General features: G+C 30.1%; 1 protein-coding gene and 1 long non-coding RNA gene across 7 annotated transcripts in view; one reads left to right on the top strand and one right to left on the bottom strand.

Moving 5' to 3' along the window:
- LOC116431157 (putative G-protein coupled receptor No18) overlaps positions 1 to 15,505 on the top strand; it is a 164,304-nt gene that overhangs the window by 86,347 nt on the left and 62,452 nt on the right. The gene's annotated exons all lie outside the window — the stretch shown is intronic.
- On the bottom strand, positions 2,245 to 3,872 carry LOC143176921 (uncharacterized). Its single transcript, XR_013001466.1, has 2 exons — positions 3,722 to 3,872; positions 2,245 to 3,323 (listed from the first exon to the last, which is right to left on the bottom strand). It is a non-coding gene; the product is annotated as an uncharacterized LOC143176921 (long non-coding RNA).

Raw genomic sequence — 15,505 nt, forward strand, 5'->3', positions numbered from 1 at the left:
TTTTGAAGTTGGTAAAATGCACGTAATAAATATTTATACAAACCAACAATTTCAAATCAGTAGTCAATTTGCAGTACAACTTGATTAAATTAATTTCATGAAGTAGAAATCTTATGTTGTATTAGGATTGATTTCTTTACTGATTCTTTGTTAACGCTCAAAACTTAAATTGTTGCTAATAGTATTTCATTAATTTTATTGGGTCTCAAGTGAATTTTGTAAATTATTTTGTTATTTTTTTTATACATTATTTCATATATTATTATTATTTTTTCTTTTTAAATTATGTTTTTCTCTATTATTACAGTAGTTACTTGCAAAGATACTTTTCATAAGTTTTCACATTTGCTTTCAATTTATTATTACTTGTGATATTAAAGGGTGAATCTCACGAATGAAATGAAATGAAACTGAATTAAAAATTATGCTATCGTATGATATGTCTTAACTGAAAAGTTTTAATGAATAGTTTTCTTCTAAGTTTGAATTACACTGAAAGAAATCCTTATTGCACATATTCATTTTGTAATTAGGAAAATAAATTGCGATAAACTGCGTGATTAAGGTCTATAAGTGTAGATTTCTTCAAGTCTAGAATCTACAAGAAAGATCAACCATTACATAAAAATTGAGTACAAATGCTATTACTATGCAAGTTATCAGCAAACATTAAAAGCAACACAGAGTTTAGAGGAGAAGTTTCCGTTACAGTACGTAAAAGGTTAACTGCGTTTACTTCACTGTATCAGTTAATAAATTAGTTTATAATTCAGTTATTGGTTTTTGACAAAATTCTCTAATAATTTACCATGCTTTGAATCTCTCATTACAGAAATAAAGATATATTTACGTAGCGGACTGAAATGAATAATTATTAAGTATAATCATGAAATGTTTGTTAAAAATTTTATTTTAAATAAATTTTTTATATTTTGTAATTCAGAAGGTCGTAGTTACTTATTCCATGGAATTTCTAATGTTTGCTCATCATTTTTTAATGAGGTTATTTTTTCATTTTACTTTCAGTCATTCTCTTAAAAGCACTTATTTTGCAATTAATAGATATTATTAAATATCCTTCTCTTTTTTAATATGTATATATGGACTGTAAATGAATATAAATAAAGAATATAAAACAAGAATATAAAACAAGAATATAAAACAAGAATATAAAAAGGAATAAATTGTTGTCTTATTCTAGTGTTTGTAAAGCACATTAAGCACATTTAATTAATTTATTTTATTTATAAATATTCGCAATCTAAGTGTGGCTAATGAAGTTATACCATCTGTCTCAAAATATTATACAAATATCGTTTCTTTAACAGTCTAAAAGTAAGAATTTTCATTTACGTCGGCCATAATTATGTTCAATGTAATTAACCCTTCTAATAAATTAGCCTGTAACATCTCAATGCGTTAGTTAACATCTCATTAGAAAGGTAATATTTTCAACGCTACTATGGACTAAAAAATTCTTTATCATATTATATTCACCAATTTTTCTCGTGTAACGATCGATATATCTCGAAATCTTTCTGTGAAGGGTGCTATGAAGTGAAAATATATTAGTTTTAAATAATCCAAAGACTTTGGAATTAATAAGTTTATTAAAAATTAGAAAACAATAACACAATTGTAATTTACTTACTGTATACATAAATCATTTTTTAATTCATAATGACTTTATACAGACCGTTTTTTGTTTAACAATGTGATTACTATTTAATCACCTTCTTCGTAATCGATACTTTATACTGATTTATTATCGGATTAATAACGTATATCGCCGTATTTAATTTTTGTATTGCAAACTAATTGTAGTTGAAACATGATTTTAATACTAATTAGACGGAATCTTCATAAGGGAAAAAATTCTTGTTCCAGATAAATCCTTCGCTAATTAAGCAATCTTGACTACTCGCAGAAATAATTTACCTTTGTTAGCACACATTTAGATCATATGACGATATACAGAATGCTTCACTTTTAATGAACTGTGAAATTCTTTTGGTTAACATTCAAAATAGAAAATATGTTTAAAGGACTTGTTACTCACCACCTGTTCAAATGTGTAGTTAGTTAAACTGCTTTGGTAAATAGAAAAATTTTCATATAATTGGAAATTAATTTATTCATTGATAATTTGAATATTTTCCAAAATTTTAAGAGTTTCGTCGTTAGATGGGAAAATACGTGAATTATCGTGCAGACTTGACCGTGTTAAAATTATGATGGTATGGATCCCTGAACTCTTCTTGTAATAGGAGACTTACAATATGACCTTTGAAATATCGTAAACTCAATTAATGCCAGTCTTGTCGCTTTTAATTTGAATACTAACTGAAACAATTTAAACGAAACAGTCTATACAATGCTATTCCTTCATTTTGGAAAAGATAAAGAAATTTTACAACGTTCTGGATACAGATACTTTATCGTTAATAGTTTCTTCGAAAAAGAAAAGAATTTGATGCGCATTCTATGCCTACGATTGCACGAAAGGTTAACCATTGATAATAAAAAAATAATGTTTAACACCAAAACTACCAGATGGGTTAAATTGGCACATTTTAGAATTTTTAGTTTGCAAGTATTTAAATTATGACAAGGCATTTGCGAACAATTGCAAAATAAATTTGTGTATTTGCACAGATTCAATAATAAAGGACCTATGAAATCTCCAGAAAAATATTCTTCTAATTTTTATAAAAACTTAGAAACAAGTCATCCCAGTGGCTCGGCAGTTTTATTGTCAATTTTTATTTTAAAAAAGTAAATAACATTTAGATTTATCCAATTTAATTTAAAATTTTCGTTACGAGCCTGACACAATATCACAGAGCAAAGGGTTAAATCTATGGATTCCTTCTTTTAATCACCACGTGTGCGTGCTGGCATTTAGTTATGCAAGATCCACAACCAGATTTGCTCGGAGTTTTGTAATTATATGAAAGCGCTGACTCGCATGAGAATCATGCGTGTTGTTTTCTCATTTCCAACTGCAGTCGCAGGTGCCGACGTGTTATATGTGGTCTTATCCAAATAACACATTAACGGAAATTATGCTTGGGGTAGGGTGCACCATTGTAATCAACACGAGCGAGCCGTGTTTACTTTAACACCCATTGGTTGATAATGCGGCGGTTTAATCACCTGTCGCAGGTTCTCGTAAAAATGCAGACGAAAGCGATATCTCGCAATTAGGATTCCATTTTCGTTATAGCAATTTCCGGAAACTGTCACGGAAAAATATTTCGTCGGTGGATACACAGAGAGCTTTCATATTTTCTCTTTGATAATTTTCTTTGAACAGTGTCTTCCTTAAAACAATGATAAAATTATGATATTTAAGATGATTTTTGAATCTGAACTGTAATTGTCGTTGCTCTTGTTGTGAAATTTATTAAGAATTGTTTAGCTACTCATTAATAGTGAATGAATTGTATAATAATGACTGCTATGTAGTGACATGTAAAATAATAATGTATAATATATATCAATAATAATAATTATAATATAATAATAATAATAATAATAACAATAACAACATAATAATAATAATAACAACAACAATAACAACATAATAATAATAATATAATAATAATAACATAATAATAATAATAATATATAATAATATATGTAGGTTTAGAATTTTTAGATCCAATCCTTTATTAAGAACAATAGACGAACAGGTACACGAAAGTTACAAAATACGCACACACAAACCAAAAACGTTAGAAAATCGTAAGCCGCATTCGTAATCCGTAAATCGTAAGCCGTAATCGTATTTCGTAACCCGTAATCGTATATCGTAATTGTAATCGTATATCGTAATCGTATATCGTAATCGTATTCGTACTCGCTTCGTGACTCGTAACTCCTTTCCGCGTCGCGGTTGCGTCCTTATATCCACGCGGCGCCCGAACATTCTCGACCTTTGATTTTGAACCCTTCGCGAGGTTTCGATGTTCGCGAGTTTTCGATGTTCGTTAAAATTGTGTCCGTTCTCTAACGTTCGTTCGCTTGCCGCTTGGTCAACAATCACTCATGCATACACACATACACACGGGGTCGACGCGCTCGTCGGTAACGGCTTCGCCAGATCAGCTGTTTAACCGCGCGGTATTATTATTGTCGTGTTCGCGATCTTTCCAACCTATTCGCGGCGCAGCGGTTACCGCTCTACTCCTACATATATAAATATAATATATAATAAAAATAATATGTTATGTACATATATGAAGGATGTAGCACGCGAGTAGCGATAGATACAATGTATCGAGATCGGAGGACGATGTGCAGGCTTCGGTGTGTTCGCGACGAAACAAAAACACGAACGACGTCAACGTGAGGGTAAAGAGAGTCAGTCATGTTGGAACATTGGCAAGAACACCTCGTGCCTTTTAACGTTTTTGTAAAATCTATTGATTACATCTAGTGATTATATGTTATTTAGGGTGTCAGTTCAGTGCAATCCCGATCCTACATATGTTATATATTATATTTGGTACTGTTCTTGAAGAAATGGAATACTTTTTAATATATAACAATGTTTAAACAGAATATTAAAGAAATATTAAATATTTATATTTTTCTATTAAATGTAAGACAGCACAGTGTTCACCTACATGGAAAAATTCTGAAAAATTATTAAGCAGTATGAGAAATGTGTTTAAACACATTTAATACTGTTAGTAAAGATGATGATATAAATTTAAACATACAACATATTTAACTAAATAATACTTTTTCTGTTATTATAATACATTTATTAACTTTTAATTGGATATTAGGGTGTAAGCAATTTGTAAAAAGCTATGTTATAAGTGTATTAATTTTAATGCAGCAATGCAATTATTTAAATCTGTCAGAAAACTTCACTCTACGAAACGGTGGAAATTATTCTGCTATTCTTTGAAGCAGTGCTGGATGCTTTCATCCCTTAGGACTTAGGACATTCACTGAGTCAGTAACGGCCTTCTGAATATTTACAACCCACTGAATTTAGTGTCTTTTTAAATGCAGTGAAGCCCTCCATATCTGACGACTCATTATCCGAATGTCTTAATACTCGAACGTCCTGCTACTGGAATCTCTCCTAGTAATAATTGAATCGATCAAAAGAATTTTATAATTCCATTTTATTTTACAGTTTGCACAATTTTAAAGTGGTTACTTATAATAACACAGTATGTAATACTGCACAATTTCAAAGTTTAAAATGTAGAAATATTTAAGTAAAAATTGAAATCTTTACTAATGGAAAAAAACGTTACAATTCAGAAATTAATAAACTACGAAATTTACAAATGTCCGAACGAATTTTCGGTTTCTATAATCTGTGATGAAATTGATTAAATTTAATATTAGAAAAACAATTGTTTTGTTATTTGAAAAATTTTATCTTCTTATTGATATCGATATAAACCCCTAATGTTTCTTCAATACTATTTTAATTTTCATTTCTTTTAATAGTTTACTTTATAGCTGGTAATAAAAAGTTATAGATAAATGTGATGTGAGAGGTAATGGGTGAGATGTTCCAGCAATTTTCCTTGACGTTAGAAATTAAATTACAGCCAGCGTAGTAATAAAAACTGCTTCCTCGATTGCGACCGACGCGATGAACCTTAAAAAATAAACACTTCCAACGATACTCGAACAGATGGGAAAAACGTCTCGATCAATATATCACTTTTTAAGAAAGGTATTCTGATCAAAATTACTTAGATTATTCAGGAAGCAACGTAAAGAAGTTTTTACAACATCAGTTTCAGTATTTTTAAGATAGATCATGTATAATACTTGAAAATAATTTTGTAGGAAAGGCAATACACTCAGCAAAGTATAAATCTCAATTTCTCACTTAATATTGAAATAACGTATATACTTATACGTACATTTATTTATTATTACATGTACCACATATTTATTTATTATTTATACTAATGTACTGTGTATGCTACCTAAACGTTTTTTAATTTTATGCCGATTATCTATGAAGTAGTCGATCGATGAAAAACGTGTTCTGGTTTAATCCTTTATGACAAAATTTTTTTCTATTTCAGATTATTTAAGTTGTTTGGTTAGATATTTTGTGATTTTGAAAATTCCTGAAGGATGTATTCGTCATTTTGATTGTGGGACTTATTTTTATCCCTTTGATATGGGCGATGTTACCTAAAGGAAACATATATTCAATATTTTTATAAGTATATTCTCAAGCATTTCAAAATTGTGACAGAACCTCACGTTACAGAAAAACTTTTGATTGCGATAATAGTTTTATGAAATCTATTTATATATGTATTGTTGTCCATGATTATTATAAATTTTGTATTTTGATCCACCCAGTATATTTCAAAGAGAATTTTAATTAATTTTCCAAGGGTGCATGTGTGTCTAATTATATCTATAAAAAGTACGATCAATTAGTATTATTTAGTAATATTTTACAACTGGTAGCCTCAAAGTGTTTATTTATACAATTATTATATTTAGAAACAAAAATAACGTATTCCAATTAAATAGTGTACCATTAACGAATTACTGGAAACCTTTTATTTTAAATACATTTCTATCTTAGTTTAATAATTCAAACGACCTAGCTCTAATAAATATTTCAATGGCTATATAAAGAACCGAAGCAAACATCAGATTGGTTTCAGTTGATTAAATAATTCTATACAGAAGAATTCAAAAGGCTACTTCAAGGAAAAGGACGAATTCAATGATGATCATTTATGAAACATACTTCTCCTCTGTAGTACTCCAGTTTTTACCAGACAAAGGTCACAGCATCTAGCGGAGATTAAATCTGTGTCGGGATACTGTTAATTGTAAACGATTATTCATGGGCCTCAGTAACCAGTTGCTTTGAATTATGGAAACTGAGAGTTCACCCTCTCGATTTGTTTGCATCTACCTGACAAGGTTTCAATGTGTATTTCTCTAGCTTTCCCTATTCTCTTTTCCTCACACACGCACGTTTGAAGCTCGTGTAAATTTTCTTCGGTACGAAAGTAAGACACGCTTCTTACAAGTTCGTTTTATGAATACGTCACAACTTTCGTTTGAATGGCCTTTAAGAAGGGGTTTACGATGGGACATCAACTTGATGCGCATGAAATATCGTGTTCTCTTCCGAGGGATATAAAGCTCTTAACGTCTCATCTATTTGATCAAAGTGGCGTTAACATTTCAATCGGTTATTTCGAAAGCAGTGCAAGTCTATTTTTTGAAGAAACCGGTGTAAATTCATCTTTGTAAAAAAAAAATTGGCGAAACAAAAAATTTACGTATACTTGAATGTGAACTTGTTTCCTTAAAATAAACTAACAATAGAAATCTGGAAAGAACCGTTTGTTTTAGTCAATTGAAATTCCGTTGGTAAGTTGTATAGTCATTTGTTTTGAAAGTGGTTTATTTTCTGAAAAAATTCAGGAAACGAGACATTTATAAAATTTAAACGTAAAATTGCCTGACATTTATTTTCATATAAGTATTATGCAAGTACAGTTATTAGAACTTATTAAAATTTCAATTATACTTTACACTGCGCATTAGTAAATCAAGTTATTTATTAGAAAATTATTCATTTATTTTATTTACTTATTTATTAGTAAATCAAATTATTGGAAAATTATATGCATTTATTCAAAAATTAGAAAAAGGAATTAGTTCTAGTCTTCGAAATACTTTTTTAATAATTCTTCCCAGCAGCGTGGGTTAAGTTGAAAACTTAGCTCGACAGTATATCCTTTGAGGTACCTGATAGGGAAAGTCGAGCTCTGTATCGGTGTAAGCAGCACCTTCAGGTCGTTTACCGAAATCACAATATCCCTTGGTGGAAGATGACGCGGTAACGTGACACCTTTTTTGGTTCTTTTCAGTTTTCTGAAAAAGTCCTGTCTCTAGTTGTTCTTCCCGAACCCTATGGTGGACCGAAAGCAACTCATGGCGACGTCTTCTCTTTTTCACCTTCAGTATATCGAACCTGACTGCAAGATTTCGTCTTACAAATATGAATAAAAGATTCCTCTTGATCTTTAGGAAAAGTTTGACTTCGAAACAATCAGCCATCTTTAATTCGCTTAATTGTCGGTTATAAGCGGGCATAAATAGTGGAAATTGAAACAATCTAAAAATAATGAAATAAGAGTAGTGAATTAGTACATTTTATTATAAATTTATTCGAATTATTTCTTTATGGATAGTAATTTATTGAAAATGGCAGCTCCAATCTGAATTTTATTTCATTTAATTGCTTTCAACTGAAATGTTCTGCAGTTGATATAATTTAGTACTTATGCATAAAAAATAATTAACAATGAGGTGTATTAAAAATTTTCAAGCTTGATTATAACTGTGATTTACCTACTTGAACCACTGAGCATCGAAGTTACTTTAAATCCTGGGTTTTTCGAAACTTTCTTCGTAATCATTTAAATTAAGTATAAACACAGTTCATTGTAATTTATTTCAAGGCAGTGTTGAATTAGGACTTCAGCTTAAAGTTGTTTGGGACTAAAAAGGATAACTGAGTTTCCAGTTTCTAAATGTCCACCTTCCGAGGGTTGATTACCCTGCGACAAAATGTACCGGACATTTCCATAGGCCCTCCTTAACTCTTCGCAGCCAAAGGAATTTTCAAATATCCTTAAAAGAACTGATTTCTGTAAACAATTCACTGATCATTGGTATTCCGTATATCTTTAAATATTAAAAACTTCAGAAAAAGAGGAAGAGAGAAAGAAGAAGAACAAGCTCGAGGAAGAAAACTTAAAGGAAGAAGGAAATATTTATAATAAGTTTGAAATGAAAAGCATGATAAGTTATTTTCATGAATTTAATAGCAAATCTAATGGTTTCGTAAATACTACAATATATATTCACATGAATTTTATATGACTGCTTAACTCTCGAGAAGCTAACTGCAGAAAGCTTAGGCTGGCTTATTTTTGACTGGTACACATTCTAAGCTAAGTCTCTATATATTTTTTATATATAAAGTATAAAGTATTTATATCTTAACACTAAAATTACCAAGCGGGTCAAAATGACCCATTCCTAATTTCTACCTTCTACAATTATTAAATAATTGTGCGAACTGAATTATAAATCAATTAACGTTCCAATGAATGCACTCTTGAAGTTTCTATAGAAGAATTTCAAAAAGTCAATTTAATTGCTCGGTAGTTTTACTGTTAGTATGTTATATTTTATATCTTAATTTTAACAAGTATTCTTGTTATGAGAATAAATGAGTGAAAAGGTATATTTATAAATTTCAGAAAGACACACAGTAATTAGTAGTTATATCATTATAGTTAATTTTATACCATTATATCATTATTATCATTCGATACGCGATTGTTACTTTTAACTGAAATATTTCGCTACGAAAAATTCAAAGTAGGGTTGAATAAAGATTGCAAAACGGAGATCCTTGCAGTATGTTTGATTTATTCAAGCTTAGGAATGCCTGGTATCAGAGTTATCGAACAGCCTGCAAATTTTATTGACCCAAAGTCTAAAACTATCAGGTTCGCGTATTCTGAGCACCAGTATCATTCCGAACATTACATTACATTCTGCAGGCTGAATAATGTATGCCTGCGCCTGTTCTACCCTGCACTTTACGAACAGATGTACACGGCTAGATAGGATTGACTGACCGTGGAGATAAATCTCGAAGTACGGCCACATTCAGCAATGACAATCACGATATGCCAAAATTGCCTCAAACAACTACTGAAAACATCCAACGGTAATGACGCACTATCTGATATATAGGGTGTTGGAAAAAGGCTCCAATAATTCGAAGGTAGATGATACTTGTCGGATAGAAGAAAATAGTGCTGCTGAACATACGGTGAAAGATTAATATTGACGAAGTTATAAATAGTTTTTTGTTTCGGTTAAAGTGACTGATTTCCTTGGAAAGTTATGGTATAGTACAGAAACAATGTATTTTTTGTCTTTACACACTGTGCATTGTGATACAGAATTACTATAATTATAATGATATTGTTATTAAGAATTGTTATATTATTATTATATTGTTATTAAATTATTATTAAAAATTATTGCGTTATTACTATTTTCTTATTATACGGTTACTAAAAATTATTACGTTATTACTATTTTGTTATTAAATTATTAATAAAAATTGTTACATTCTTATTATTTTATTATTACTGTACTATTATTTCACACTTTAACTGCCACAGAAATCTTGAGCGTTTTACATATCACTAATTCTTTTGTAGCAAAGATAAATAGGAACAATTATTAATTGTTTGGTATTATAATTCTTTACATTACACTGTTGTCAACTTACCTACGTTATTCAGTACTTTTATTCGACATCAATTAAGTTACATATCATAATTATTTTCTAGCATTTCGGAAGTGTCGGTCATTGGTAGCTGACATGACCTTTATTTTGTTAACAACAATATTAGTACCGAAAAATCGCCTACAATTTTCAAAGTACTAATTCCTCAACCCATATTCGTGAGTTTCACCATTCTATAGAATAACCAAGGAGGGTGCAGGAATGTATGCAACCAATTGAAAAAAAACTTGTTGAAGAAGAGAAACGTGGATCGGTTAAATTATAATCGATTATATGTTCCTAGTCACGATTCAGACGACCGTGCAAGAGAAAAAGCTCGGCAATCCATTGACGTCCGCGAGGAGATAACGCATTGTGGCGACGATACATGTAGGCGAGCACGTGGATTCGCGGGCGGCCAGTTAGATAGGAGCCAGTGGCGTTCCGTAGTTATCTCGTGTGTCGAAGTCGGTTTAGCTGCATGCAGAAATACCAGACGATTTAACAGCGCGACATGACCTCAGTACGAAGTATATTCGCATGGTATTTCCTTGGTATTTCATATCCATTCGAAGGAGTTGTCGATTAGCGTACACATGTAGATGCAGCCTCGAATAGCGTGCCGCAACTATGTCGTGAATTGAAGCTCCCTCGATGACTGGGAGCAGACCGGATCGTATTTTTCAAGGAAATTGTGGCCTGCGGCTACGGGGGCTTTGCTTAAGTATGTATGTGACCATTATGTAGATTCTGAGGGATTAAAGGGGTATTATGGGAATTGTTTTTATTCGAACGTGGTTTCGTGTGAAATAAGGTCTAGGTTTTGGGATAATACTAACTTTAAACATTTGAATATGGATGACTTGAACAGTTGTCTGAACATTACTTGTCTATTATGAATTTCAAGTAGCATTATTAAGCGTAGTTACGAAAGAAATCATAAGATAAGGGGTTAATGCACTTTTCTCGGTATGCAACGTTATATACAAACTTCAAGAAGTATTAATTTTGTTTCTATTTGATTATCAATATAAAATTGTTGCCGTTAAATTTTTCCCAATAGAAGCTTTTTGTATATATAGGAAAAGTAAGTTATAATTTTCAATTTTTAAATAAATTAGTCAAGTTTAACCAATGGCGAGTGTACGCGTCCAACTTAACACAAACGCATCTAATGTATATTAAAACGAAAACCTAAAGCAAAATAAAAAGGAAAATGTGTTTACTTGAGAAAATAAGTAATTAATTGCTGAAAAAGTTAGTATTATCGTGCATTTTAAGATAACGAGTATACTTGTTAAACACTGTAAACTGATTAAACATAAATGAATACACAATTCAATATTATAATATAATTTTATAATAAAGATATTATAATGTAAGTACTATTATCATATTTACACAATAAAATAATAAATTTTATATAATAAAATATTGCAGGAAGTTAGTAAACAGAATCAAATTAAACAAAATTTTAGCGAACACAATATTATAAACTTCGAAGGAAATGGACATAGCGAGAAGGAAGAATATTAACTTTTTAACTGTTACTTTTTATTACAATCTTCAAACTGTATATTTATTTTGCAATATCATCAGAAATTATTAAAACATAATAATTCATAATACTCATTAAAAAAGAAAGTTTAATATGGATTTTAAATTGTCTTGACGGAATACTATTGATGTTTTGATAGAGTTCTTGGAGATGTTCAATTTATCCTTCTTTTCTCGACGTATGCAAATGTAGCACTTTAATTGTGTTCTTCAGAAAAGTTTTTAAAAAGCCATCAATCCACTAACATTTTAGCAATAAATATGCATGGATTTGAATGTTGATACACATGGTTTTATACAATTAACAAATATTGATTGCAGAAAAAATATTCTCTTAATAAATTATAATTTTATCTAGTATTAGATAGTATCTTTGATAACAACATGTACTCCCACATGTATACCGTTATAGTTGATACAATTCAAGAATTTGACATTAACAGGTGTTCGATACACGCAATGCATACATATGTACGTCGATTTCTAACGATAACCATTTTCGTACTAAAGGTTGAAATTTGCATACCCAATATCGATAGCATACGTGTATCGCATTGAGTAATGTTACCTTACAAATGAGACATAAAGGTAAACGATTAAATTGAAAACTTGATTCTATGTTCAACCAATATCTACTTCTTTCTTTTGGCTGATCACCGATAACACTTATTCAAGCGTATTTACTGTTGCAAATGACGATGTTGTTAAATTGGAAATCAAGATTTTGCAGCTTTTACGGCCTGATATTATGCGGATCTGATTCAAATAATATCAGTGTGTCGTTTAATCTCTTGATTATGCTGGCTGCAATGTTCGTGAAATACTGTAAAGTATTGTAAACTAATGCAAAATATTACAAAGCATTATAAGGTACAGTAAAATATTATAAGATACTGTAAAATATTGCAAACTATTTCAAAATATTGCAAAATGTGATAAAACATTATAGAACATGGTAAAACACCCCAAAATATTATAAAATATTATATAACATTGTAAAACATTATAAAATATTTTTACATTTTAAATTCGTGAATATTAACTCCAAAAGTAGTAGATGTATAATAGAAAGTTTATTGTTGCTAAAATAACATTTGTCCTTAAAGGGTTAAAAAACACAATTCTGCAAAAACACATATACAATAGAACGGAGGACATACTTCGTTCGGATGGTATTGCCATTCACAAAAACCGATGTAGATATCGTTTTATGGATGACACGGTGGACAACGAGCAATTAACACGTTTGTCGTTTTCAGCGTACTGCTAGTAATGCTAACCCTTGGTTTATGGAACAATATTGTCACCAATGTCAAGGTACCCTTGATGATTAACGCGACAAGTCCTCGAAATTAGTCCCTTAAGTAGGTCGAACTGTTTCGCGTAGTATTCGTCCTAGAGGACTGATTAATTTCCAGCTTCAGGAAAAATAATCGAATAAAACACGTCATTTCTTCTTTTCATTTGTTGATTGCACAACAAGGATTTCGTGGAAAATGCAAATGATCAATTCTTGGCGAACAAGCAAACGTTTAAGAGTTTCCTCGTGAACGTTTAAACGTTAACGAAGCAACGGTTTGAAACAGCTGGAGACGACAATTAAATTGGTGTGACTGTAAACTGCGTAAGCAATTTTTTATTATTTCTTCAGGAATAAGGGAGAACAATTTTTCTCTTAAAACGAATAAACTGGTTAAAGTTCTTAGTACCTTTTATCTCTTTCTTAAAAGATGAATTTAAAGTGTATAACAAATACAAGTTCAATTATTTTCACCAGAAACAATTCATATAAATTTGATTTGAATTTGTATCGATCAATGTATGTGATTCAGTGTTTGGTTCAATCAGTTTAAACTAGGATATATGTGTTCACAACCATTTATATTTTAAAGTTTCTTGTCTAATGTATTAATATAAAGGTTTCTTTTTATATAATGCATGTAAATTTCTTGTCTTCCACTTTATTTCGTGACTAGAATTACAGGAGTTATTTAATTCGTGACTAAAATTACAAGGATATTTTCATTCGTGACCAGATTTACAAGAACTATTATATTGATAATGGTTTCTTAGTAGGTATGAAAATTATAGAAATATTGTAAAATTTTTACTGTAAAAGTTTAAGTTGATAATGAACATAAGCAAATTCATATTTATATTCATGCTTACGTTTTTTATCACCAAATTTTTATTAATACTTCGTTATGTATTTGACTCAATATTATAAAGGGGTGAATATGAAAGTAATTTATTTAAATGTACTAATTTGAAGAATTAGTATTAGAAACATTATTTTAATTTCTCAGAGCTGTTCCACGAAAATCAAACCACGAACATTTTCCTTCTAAACATATACTCTATCGCCCGAAAGTTTGAAATCGCTGAATGCATTGATGAGAGTAATGTAATGATTGTTGAACTAACAAACTTAAGTAATTGCAAATAATTACATTCATTTAGCAAAGGTGCAAACCAAGAGTTTCAGCAGACGTTCTTATAGGCAGATATCACTTTTGAATGAGGAAAAAATTCATTATTTAATAAAACTTCACTGAAAATGGACGAACAGTTCCAAACTTTAAGTTGGCAGTGTAAATTATATTAATTTTTCGGAGATAGGAAAAAGCAATTGTTTTCTTTAACGATCGTGCAGATTTATCGAAATTATTGATTTCTCATCTTTCAATTCCCTGTGTGACAAATTGAACGTATTTTTATTTATTTAAATTGTAAACATATTAGGAATAATTTTTAAAAAATTCAGACACAGGTATTGTTTTAATAATTATTATAAGTAGCACAAAATAATTTGGACAATTATTCAATACTTTAATCATTAATTGATGATTAATTAATAATATTTTCTCAGACATATTTGATTATAACTTAACATTTTGATACTTACAAAAACATTATGCATATTATTATATATATTATACATGTACGTATACCGAACATTATATTTTATAATTTTGCTTAAAGATAATTGTTGAAACGCGTATACAGAATTAAAAAATACCTAAGAAATCGACAGTTATATTTTATCCGAGGCTGAGTATAAATGTCAGAGTCTGGGAGCGACATAGACGAAGATCGACGAGACCTGGGATTTTTTGATGGCTGAAAACCGTGCATCTGACAGTCGGACGATGGTGTCAAACAATATCGTTCGCTGCAGTTAATTTCCAGAAATGTCTGGACTGCATCCCCAAAAGAAAGCTTCTCCGTTTTTCTTCTTCTTTAGACAAATATCGGAGGAATGGTGTCAGAACAGAAATATAAAAAATCAATTACATACAAATGCATAGGTATCTTGTTCACGTTAATTAGCACATGGGAACACACACGTTATAACATACGTCACAATAAAAGTGAAAATATATAGTAACAATCATTAATTACATAATAGTCAATTAAATCATTTTAAAACTCAATCAGCTTGATATGTACATTGTCTAAATATAATAACAATTTATACGGTAGCTGGTATTTAAATAATAAATATAAGCTTCTATTTTTTCCTTTGAATATTAACTTATTAACACTACAACTACCATACCAGTTAAAATGACTAATTTCGGTTTTTTTTGGTTCGATATCTTCAAT

Source organism: Nomia melanderi, chromosome 2 (genome assembly GCF_051020985.1).
Source record: "Nomia melanderi isolate GNS246 chromosome 2, iyNomMela1, whole genome shotgun sequence".
NCBI lineage: Eukaryota > Metazoa > Arthropoda > Insecta > Hymenoptera > Halictidae > Nomia > Nomia melanderi.